This window comes from Ranitomeya variabilis, chromosome 3 (genome assembly GCF_051348905.1).
Source record: "Ranitomeya variabilis isolate aRanVar5 chromosome 3, aRanVar5.hap1, whole genome shotgun sequence".
In the NCBI taxonomy this organism is placed as follows: Eukaryota; Metazoa; Chordata; class Amphibia; order Anura; family Dendrobatidae; genus Ranitomeya; species Ranitomeya variabilis.
In genome coordinates, this window is record NC_135234.1 from 193904366 (window position 1) to 193916086 (window position 11721).

Genomic DNA, 11721 nt, shown 5'->3' on the forward strand with positions numbered 1-11721 from the left:
CTGTAATCTTATTCAGAAGTCGATAGTCGATACAAGGTCTCAATGAACCATCCTTTTTACCCACAAAGAAAAACCCTGCCCCCAGTGGAGACAAAGAGGGGCGAATATGACCCTTTTCCAAAGATTCTCTGATATACTCCCGCATAGCAGTAAGTTCAGGTACAGACAAATTAAACAAGCGACCCTTAGAAAATTTACTACCGGGAATCAACTCAATAGCGCAGTCACACTCTCTGTGAGGGGGGAGAGAATCAGTTTTAGGCTCCTGAAAGACATCATAAAAATCTGACAGAAATGCTGGGATCTCAGAGGGAGTAGATGAAGAAATGGGAACCAAAGGTGCATCCCCATGAATCCCCTGACATCCCCAGCTCAGCACAGACATTGATCTCCAGTCCAAGACTGGATTATGAATTTGTAACCATGGTAATCCAAGTACTAACACGTCATGTAGATTATATAACACAAGGAAACGAATAATCTCCTGATGGTCTGGGGTAAGATGCATAGTCACTTGTGTCCAATATTGTGGTTTATTGCTAGCCAAAGGTGTAGAATCAATACCCTTTAAGGGAATAGAAACCTCCAGAGGCTCTAAATCAAACCCACAACGCTTGGCAAAGGACCAATCCATGAGACTCAGAGCGGCGCCAGAATCCACATAAGCATCCACAGTAACAGATGATAAAGTACAAATCAATGTCACGGACAAAAGAAATTTAGACTGCAAGGTACCCATAGAAAAAGATTTATCAACCTTTTTATCAACCTTCTTTATGCGTTTAGAGCATGCTGATATAACATGAGCTGGATCTCCACAATAGAAGCACAACCCATTTTTGCGCCTGTAATTCTGTCGTTCGCCTCTAGACAATACACTATCGCATTGCATATGCTCTGGTGCCTTTTCAGAGGTCACCGCCAAATGATGCACAGGTTTTTGCTCAGAAGATACCGCCATATGGTGCACAGGTTTTTGCTCAGAAGATACCGCCATATGGTGCACAGGTTTTTGCTCAAAAGATACCGCCATATGGTGCACAGATTTTTGCTCAGAAGATACCGCCATATGGTGCACAGATTTGCGCTCCCGTAAACGCCGATCAATCTGGATAGCCAATTTCATGGCATCATTCAGACCTGTAGGCACAGGGAACCCCACCATGACATCCTTCACGGCATCAGAGAGACCTTCTCTGAAATTAGCTGCTAGAGCGCACTCATTCCATTTAGTAAGCACCGACCATTTACGAAATTTTTGGCAGTATATCTCAGCTTCATCTTGCCCCTGGGAAAGAGCCATCAAGGCTTTCTCAGCCAAAATCTCTAAATTAGGTTCTTCATAAAGCAACCCCAAAGCCAGAAAAAACGCATCTACATTTAATAACGCAGGATCCCCTGGCGACAATGCAAATGCCCAACTTTGTGGGTCACCCCGCAATAGAGAAATAACAATTTTAACCTGTTGCGCAGGATCACCAGCAGAGTGAGATTTCAGAGACAAAAACAATTTACAATTCTCTCTGAAATTCAAAAAACGGGATCTGTCTCCGGTAAAAAATTCAGGCATAGGGATCTTAGGTTCAGACATTGGAGCACGAATAACAAAATCTTGTAAGTTCTGGACCTTTGTAGCCAGGTTATTCAGACCTGCAACCAAACTCTGTGGATCCATGATTCAAACAGGTGTAACCAAAGCCATTCAGAGATTAAGAGGAGAGGAAAAAAAAAAAAAAGGCTGAAGACTGCAGTTTAAGCAAGGAGTACAAATAAGCACTAAGGTGCACTTTCCAAACACAGAAGGAAAAAAAACCTTTTCATATCCTTTCCTGCTTTAGTGCATAGTTTTTACACATGTTGGGCCGGCCAAACTGTTATGATTTTCCCAATGGCAGGGAAATCAAAATAACAACGGACTAGCTCTCGGGTGATGGGAACTAAAGTGACCGTGACCTGAACCTGACACGACACTGGAAGTAGCCGGGGAGTGTTTCCTACGATGCCCTAGACACCACGCGCCAGCCGGAGATCTAACTACCCCTATCAGAGGAATATACAGGCCTGCCTTACCTCCAGAGATGAACCCCAAAAGGAGATAGCAGCCCCCCACAGATATTGACGGTGAGTCAAGAGGAAAAGACATACGTAGGATGAACAGCAGATTTAGCACAGTGAGGTCCGCTTACTAGATAGCAGAAGTACAGGAAAGAGTCACTTCACGGTCAACTTCAAAACACTACTCAAAAACACCATCCTGAAATTACTTTAAAACTCCAGTGACAACTCATGCCACTGGAGTGGCAATTTCAGTTCACGAGAGCTTCCAGCTACAGAGAGTCACATTGCAAATAGCTGGACAAAAATAGAATAAACTAGAAACAAAATTCAACTTAGCTGAACAGGAGCTTGAGGCAGGAGAATGCAACAGAATGCTACTGATACATTGTTGGCCGGCATCAGACCAGCAGCCAAGCAGCCTTAACCCCTTCACCCCCAAGGGTGGTTTGCACGTTAATGACCGGGCCAATTTTTACAATTCTGACCACTGTCCCTTTAGGAGGTTATAACTCTGGAACGCTTCAACGGATCTTGGCGATTCTGACATTGTTTTCTTGTGACATATTGTACTTCATGATAGTGGTAAAATTTCTTCGATATAACTTGCGTTTATTTGTGAAAAAAACGGAAATTTGGCGAAAATTTTGAAAATTTTGCAATTTTCCAACTTTGAATTTTTATGCCCTTAAATCACAGACATATGTCACGCAAAATACTTAATAAGTAACATTTCCCACATGTCTACTTTACATCAGCACAATTTTGGAACCAAAATTTTTTTTTGTTAGGGAGTTATAAGGGTTAAAAGTTGACCAGAAATTTCTCATTTTTACAACACCATTTTTTTTTAGGGACCACATCTCATTTGAAGTCATTTTGAGGGGTCTGTATGATAGAAAATACCCAAGTGTGACACCATTCTAAAAACTGCACCCCTCAAGGTGCTCAAAACCACACTCAAGAAGTTTATTAACCCTTCAGGTGTTTCACAGGAATTTTTGGAATGTTTAAATAAAAATGAACATTTAATTTTTTTTCACACAAAATTTATTTCAGCTCCAATTTGTTTTATTTTACCAAGGGTAACAGGAGAAAATAGACTGCAAAAGTTGTTGTACAATTTGTCCTGAGTACGCTGATACCCCATATGTGGGTGTAAACCATTGTTTGGGCGCATGGCAGAGCTTGGAAGGGAAGGAGCGCCATTTGACTTTTCAATGCAAAATTGACTGGAATTGAGATGGGACGCCATGTTGCGTTTGGAGAGCCCCTGATGTGCCTAAACATTGAAACCCCCTACAAGTGACACCATTTTGGAAAGTAGACCCCCTAAGGAACTTATCTAGATGTGTGGTGAGCACTTTGACCCACCAAGTGCTTCACAGAAGTTTATAATGCAGAGCCGTAAAAATAAAAAATTATATTTTTTCACAAAAATGATCTTTTCGCCCCCAATTTTTTATTTTCCCAATGGTAAGAGAAGAAATTGGTCCCCAAAAAATGTTGTGCAATTTGTCCTGAGTACGCAGATACCCCATATGTTGGGGTAAACCACTGTTTGGGCGCATGGCAGAGCTTGGAAGGGAAGGAGCGCCATTTGACTTTTCAATGCAAAATTGACTGGAATTGAGATGGGACGCCATGTTGCGTTTGGAGAGCCCCTGATGTGCCTAAACATTGAAACCCCCTACAAGTGACACCATTTTGGAAAGTAGACCCCCTAAGGAACTTATCTAGATGTGTGGTGAGCACTTTGACCCACCAAGTGCTTCACAGAAGTTTATAATGCAGAGCCGTAAAAATAAAAAATCATATTTTTTCACAAAAATGATCTTTTCGCCCCCAATTTTTTATTTTCCCAAGGGTAAGAGAAGAAATTGGTCCCCAAAAAATGTTGTGCAATTTGTCCTGAGTACGCAGATACCCCATATGTTGGGGTAAACCACTGTTTGGGCGCATGGCAGAGCTCGGAAGTGAAGGAGCGCCATTTGACTTTTCAATGCAAAATTGACTGGAATTGAGATGGGACGCCATGTTGCGTTTGGAGAGCCCCTGATGTGCCTAAACATTGAAACCTCCTACAAGTGACACCATTTTGGAAAGTAGACCCCCTAAGGAACTTATCTAGATGTGTGGTGAGCACTTTGACCCACCAAGTGCTTCACAGAAGTTTATAATGCAGAGCCGTAAAAATAAAAAATCATATTTTTTCACAAAAATGATCTTTTCGCCCCCAATTTTTTATTTTCCCAAGGGTAAGAGAAGAAATTGGTCCCCAAAAAACGTTGTGCAATTTGTCCTGAGTACGCAGATACCCCATATGTTGGGGTAAACCACTGTTTGGGCGCATGGCAGAGCTTGGAAGGGAAGGAGCGCCATTTGACTTTTCAATGCAAAATTGACTGGAATTGAGATGGGACGCCATGTTGCGTTTGGAGAGCCCCTGATGTGCCTAAACATTGAAACCCCCCACAAATGACACCATTTTGGAAATTAGACCCCCTAAGGAACTTATCTAGATGTGTTTTGAGAGCTTTGCACCCCCAAGTGTTTCACTACAGATTATAACGCAGAGCCGTGAAAATAAAAATTCTTTTTTTTTTTTCACAAAAATGATTTTTTAGCCCCCAGCTTTTGTATTTTTACAAGAGTAACAGAATAAACTGGACCCCAAAAGTTGTTGTCCAATTTGTCCTGAGTATGCTGATACCCCATATATGGAGGGTAACCACTGTTTGGGCGCATGACAGAGCTCGGAAGGGAAGGAGCGCCATTTGGAATGCAGACTTAAATGGATTGGTCTGCAGGCGTCACGTTGCATTTGCAGAGCCCCTGATGTACCCAAACAGTACAAACCCCCCACAAGTGACCCCATATTGGAAACTAGACCTCCCAAGGAACTTATCTAGATGTGTTGTGAGAACTTTGAACCCCCAAGTGTTTCACTACAGTTTGTAACGCAAAGCCGTGAAAATAAAAATTCTTTTTTTTTTCACAAAAATGATTTTTTAGCCCCCAGCTTTGTATTTTTACAAGGGTAACAGAATAAATTGGACCCTAAAAGTTGTTTTCCAATTTGTCCTGAGTACGCTGATACCCCCTATGTGGGGGGTAACCACTGTTTGGGCACATGACAGAGCTCGGAAGGGAAGGAGCGCCATTTGGAATGCAGACTTAAATGGATTGGTCTGCAGGCGTCACGTTGCATTTGCAGAGCCCCTGATGTACCCAAACAGTACAAACCCCCCACAAGTGACCCCATATTGGAAACTAGACCTCCCAAGGAACTTATCTAGATGTGTTGTGAGAACTTTGAACCCCCAAGTGTTTCACTACAGTTTGTAACGCAAAGCCGTGAAAATAAAAATTCTTTTTTTTTTCACAAAAATGATTTTTTAGCCCCCAGCTTTGTATTTTTACAAGGGTAACAGAATAAATTGGACCCTAAAAGTTGTTTTCCAATTTGTCCTGAGTACGCTGATACCCCCTATGTGGGGGGTAACCACTGTTTGGGCACATGACAGAGCTCGGAAGGGAAGGAGCGCCATTTGGAATGCAGACTTAAATGGATTGGTCTGCAGGCGTCACGTTGCATTTGCAGAGCCCCTGATGTACCCAAACAGTACAAACCCCCCACAAGTGACCCCATATTGGAAACTAGACCTCCCAAGGAACTTATCTAGATGTGTTGTGAGAACTTTGAACCCCCAAGTGTTTCACTACAGTTTACAACGCAGAGCCGTGAAAATAAAACATATTTTTTTCCCACAAAAATGATTTTTAGCCCCCCAAATTTTTATTTTCCCAAGGATAACAAGAGAACTTGGACCCCAGAAGTTGTTGTTCAATTTGTCCCGAGTACGCTGATAACCCATATGTTGGGATAAACCCCTTTTTGGACGCACGGGAGAGCTCGGAAGGGAAGGAGCACTGTTTTACTTTTTCAACGCAGAATTGGCTGGAATTGAGATCGGACGCCATGTCGCGTTTGGAGAGCCCCTGATGTGCCTGAACAGTGGAAACTCCCCAATTCTACCTGAAACCCTAACCCAAACACACCCCTAACCCTAATCCCAACGGTAACCCTAACCCTACCCCTAACCTCACCTCTAACCGTTTAATGAACATTTTCTGACAGTCATAAGTGCCACGTATTTAAGTGCCACGTATTTAAGTGCCACATATTTAAGTGCCACATATTTAAGTGCCACGTGTTTCAGTGCCACGTGTTTCAGTGCCACGTGTTTCAGTGCCACGATATTTCAGTGCCACGTATTTCAGTGCCACGTACTATAAATACTATAACTATGTGGTTATACGTGGCACTGAAATATCGTGGCACGTAAATACGTGGCACTTAAGTACGTGGCACTTAAGTACGTGGCACTTAAGTACGTGGCACGTAAATACGTGGCACGTAAATACGTGGCACGTAAATACGTGGCACTTAAGTACGTGGCACTTAAGTACGTGGCACTTAAGTACGTGGCACTTAAGTACGTGGCACTTAAGTACGTGGCACTTATATACGTGGCACTTATATACGTGGCCACTGAAATATCGTGGCACTTATATACGTATATAAACGTATATTTTAGTGCCACGTATTTCAGGTTAGGGGTAGGGTTAGGGGTAGGGTTTTTTTTTTTTGTTTGTTTTCTTGTGTTTTTCTATAAAAACGCATGCGTCTAAAAACGCATGCGTTTTACCACGTTTACATGCGTTTTTTCACACATGCGTTTTTTTAAAAAACGCATGCAGATAAAAACGCAAGTGTGAAACCAGCCTAAAAGACGCTTTTTATAGCAAAAAAGTTTTTGCGTCTCCACATTTTGAGACCTATAATTTTTCCACATTTTGGTCCACAGAGTCATGTGAGGTCTTGTTTTTTGTGGGACGAGTTGACGTTTTTATTGGTAACATTTTCGGACACGTGACCATTTTTGATCACTTTTTATTCCGATTTTTGTGAGGCAGAAGGACCAAAAACCAGCTATTCATGAATTTCTTTTGGGAGAGGCGTTTATACCGTTCCGCGTTTGGTAAAATTGATAAAGCAGTTTTATTCGTCGGGTCAGTACGATTACAGCGATATCTCATTTATATAATTTTTTTATGTTTTGGCGCTTTTATACGATAAAAACTATTTTATAGAAAAAATTATTATTTTGGTATCGCTTTATTCTCAGGACTATAACTTTTTTATTTTTTTGCTGATGATGCTGTATGGCGGCTCGTTTTTTGCGGGACAAGATGCCGTTTTCAGCGGTACCATGGTTATTTATATCCGTCTTTTTGATCGCGTGTTATTCCACTTTTTGTTCGGCGGTATGGTAATAAAGCGTTGTTTTTTGCCTCGTTTTTTTTTTTTTTTTCTTACGGTGTTTACTGAAGGGGTTAACTAGTGGGGCAGTTTTATAGGTTGGGTCGTTACGGACGCGGCGATACTAAATATGTGTACTTTTATTGTTTTTTTTATTTTATTTAGATAAAGAAATGTATTTATGGGAATAATATTTTTTTTTTTTTTTCATTATTTTGGAATATTTTTTTTTTTTTTTTTTACACATTTGGAAAAAATTTTTTTTAACTTTTTTACTTTGCCCCAGGGGGGGACAATACAGATCGGTGATCTGCCAGTTTGCATAGCACTCTGACAGATCACCGATCTGAGGAAAGTGCAGGCTGCTTCACAGTGCCTGCTCTGAGCAGGCGTCTGTGAAGCCACCTCCCTCCCTGCAGGACCCGGATCCGCGGCCATCTTGGATCCGGGTCTGGGAGCTGCAGGGAGGGAGGTAAGACCCTCGCAGCAACGCGATCACATCGCGTTGCTGCGGGGGGCTCAGGGAAGCCCGCAGGGAGCCCCCTCCCTGCGCGATGCTTCCCTGCACCGCCGGCACATCGCGATCATGTTTGATCGCGGTGTGCCGGGGGTTAATGTGCCGGGGGCGGTCCGTGACCGCTCCTGGCACATAGTGCCGGATGTCAGCTGTGATAATCAGCTGACACCCGGCCGCGATCGGCGGCGCTCCCCCCGTGAGCGCCGCTGATCGCGTATGACGTACTATCCCGTCGGCGGTCATACGGGCCCACCCCACCTCGACGGGATAGTACGTCAGATGTCAGGAAGGGGTTAAATAGGAAACTCCCCTAATGGGTGTCAACAGGTGATCAAGGATAGAAGAAGGCAAATAAGTGACACTACCATAAAACACCACCGGGGGAGCCCACAAACAGAATTCACAACAGTTATGGTTCTCAATGGCAAGAGAACATAGCCCAGCAAACATACGAACTAGCTCTTGGAAGGATGGAAACTAAACTGACCATGAACTAAACCTGCCGCACAACTAACAGTAGCCGGGTAGCGTAGCCTGCGTTTTATCCCTAGACGCCCAGCGCCGGCCGGAGGACTAACTAATCCTGGCAGAGGAAAATACAGTCCTGGCTCACCTCTAGAGAAATTTCCCCGAAAGGCAGACAGAGGCCCCCACATACATTGGCGGTGATTTTAGATGAAAATGACAAACGTAGTATGAAAATAGGTTTAGCAAAATCGAGGTCCGCTTACTAGATAGCAGGAAGACAGAAAGAGCACTTTCATGGTCAGCTGAAAACCCTATCAAAACACATCCTGAAATTACTTTAAGACTCTAGTATTAACTCATAACATCAGAGTGGCAATTTCAGATCACAAGAGCTTTCCAGACACAGAAACGAAACTGCAGCTGTGAACTGGAACAAAATGCAAAAAACAAACAAGGACAAAAGTCCACTTAGCTGGGAGTTGTCTAGAAGCAGGAACATGCACAGAAAGGCTTCTGATTACAATGTTGACCGGCATGGAAGTGACAGAGGAGCAAGGTTAAATAGCGACTCCCACATCCTGATGGGAACAGGTGAACAGAGGGGATGATGCACACAAGTTCAATTCCACCAGTGGCCACCGGGGGAGCCCAAAATCCAATTTCACAACAGTAATAGATGTGCCTTTTCTGGACAGCTGTGGGTTGCTATTTTTAGGCTTGGGGTAGTCAATATACTTAATCAATAAGTTTGATGTGTCACATGACCCTCTTCCCATTGGGAAAAATAAAGTTGGATCCAAAATGGCTGACTTCAAAATGGCCACCATGGTCACCACCCATCTTGAAAAGTTTTTCCCCTCCCATATACTAATGTGCCACAAACAGGAAGTTAATATCACAAACCATTCCCATTTTATTTAGGTGTATTCATATAAATGTCCCACACTGTATAATGTTTCCACCTCCATGCTTGACAGTGGAGAAGGGATTCTTTCGGTCATAGGCAACAGTTCTCTACCTCCAAACACGACGAGTTGAGTTAATATCAAAGACCTCAATTTTTGTCTCATCTGACCACAGCACCTTCTCCCAATCACTCACAGAATCATCCAGGTGTTCATTGGCAAACTTCAGATGGGCCTGCACATGTGCCTTCTTGAGTAGGGGGACCTTGCGGGCACTGCAGGATTTTAAACCTTTATGGCGTAATGTGTTACCAATAATTTTCTTAGTGACTGTGGTCCCAGCTGCCTTGAGATCATTAACAAGTTCTCCCATGTAGTTTTAGGCTGATCTCTCACCTTCCTCATGATCAAGGATACCCCACGAGCTGAGATTATGCATGGTGCCCCAGATCGATGTTGATTGACAGTCATTTTGTATTTCTTCCATTTTCTTACTATTGCACCAACAGTTGTCTCCTTCTCACCCAGCATCTTATGGTTTTGTAGCCCATTCCAGCTTTGTGCAGGTCTATGATCTTGTCCCTGACATCCTTATAAAGCTCTTTGGTCTTGCCCATGTTATAGAGGTTAGAGTCTGGCTGATTAATTGAGTCTGTGGACAGGAGTCTTCTATAAAGGTGACTATGTAAGACAGCTGTCTTTAATGCAGGTAACGAGTTGATTAGGAGTGTCTAACTGGTCTGTAGGAGCCAGAACTCTTAATGGTTGGTAGGGGATCAAATACTTATTTCTTACTGCAAAATGCAAATAAATTTATATAATTTATACAATGTGATTTTCTGAATTTTATTTTTGATATTCTATCTTTCAAATTAGCCTACCCTTAAAATTATAGACTGTTCATGTCTTTGTCAGAGGGCAAACTTACAAAATCAGCAAGGGATCAAATACTTATTTCCCCTACTGTACCTATCTGCTGAGTTTGGCACCCTAATGGAGTTTGAGAGGTTTATACATGTTGGCAGAAGTATGCACTAGAGTAAGAAGGCGTACAATTTTGTTGTAATGTGCACTACTTTTGTGGTGTAAATTATGCTAAAATTGTCTGGTGCGCACTGCCACAACCACTCACAGCAGAACTCTGCTTGCTGTTCACAGGGGTAGCAGAGCATGCTCACACTCTGGCATAGAAACGTCAAATACGCTAAATTTTTGTTTCACTATGGGTTGCATAAAAATGTTGTGACGTTTTAACCAGGTTTACATCAGAACTGCTTGATATATTGACTCCTGTATTTTACCACAGGGTGAGATATACAAGCTGATCATAGACTGACCATAGACATATTCCCATAGCTTCTGTTGTTCAAAAAAGATCTACTATTTGAAGTGTAAGAGAAAATGGCAAAAAAAATAAAGTCCTAAAATAATGATAACTGAGATAATTTTGTTAGAGCCAAATTATTAATTTCCAGCAAAAACCCAGCAGACCCAATGTTAGTAGGTTTGTATATACAACACTTAAAATACTTTTTGCCCTGATTCATCTCAGCTTTTAAAGTGAATCTCAGTCTTTTCATAATGTAATTTTTAGGTCCAAAAATAATCATAATTGAGATAATTCTGTTAGAGACACATTATCAATTTCCATCAAAAAGCCAGCAGTCCTGATGTTACCATGTTTGTTTATGTAATGCTTGAAATACTTTTTCTCCTCATTAATCTTAGCTCTTAAAATGAATCTGACTTTTCAAGTTGTCATTTTAGGTTCAAAAATTATGATAATTGAGATAATTCTGTTGGAACCAAATTACGGTATACATTTCCAGTAAAAAGTCAGCAACCCCAATATTGCCATGTTTGTATATGTAACGCTTGAAATACATTTTCTCCCCATTCATCTCAGCTCTTAACCCCTTACTGACATCTGACGGGATAGTACGTCCGATGTCAGCTCCCCTGCTTTGATGCAGGGCTCCGCGGTGAGCCCGCATCAAAGCCGGGACATGTCAGCTGTTTTGAACAGCTGACATGTGCCCGCAATAGTGGTGGGTGAAATCGCGATTCACCCGCCACTATTAACTAGTTAAATGCCGCTGTCAAACGCAGACAGCGGCATTTAACTACCGCATCCGGCTGGGCGGCTGGAAATGACTTCATCGCCGACCCCGTCACATGATCGGAGGTCGGCGATGCTTCTCCATTGTAACCATAAAGGTCCTTGAGACCTCTATGGTTACTGATCCCCGGCAGCTGTGAGCGCCACCCTGTGGTCGGCGCTCACAGCACACCTGATTTTCTGCTACATAGCAGCGAACAGCAGATCGCTGCTATGTAGCAGAGGCGATCGTGCTGTGCCTGCTTCTAGCCTCCCATGGAGGCTATTGAAGCATGGCAAAAGTTAAAAAAAAAGTTTAAAAAAATGTGAAAAAAATAAAAAAAATATAAAA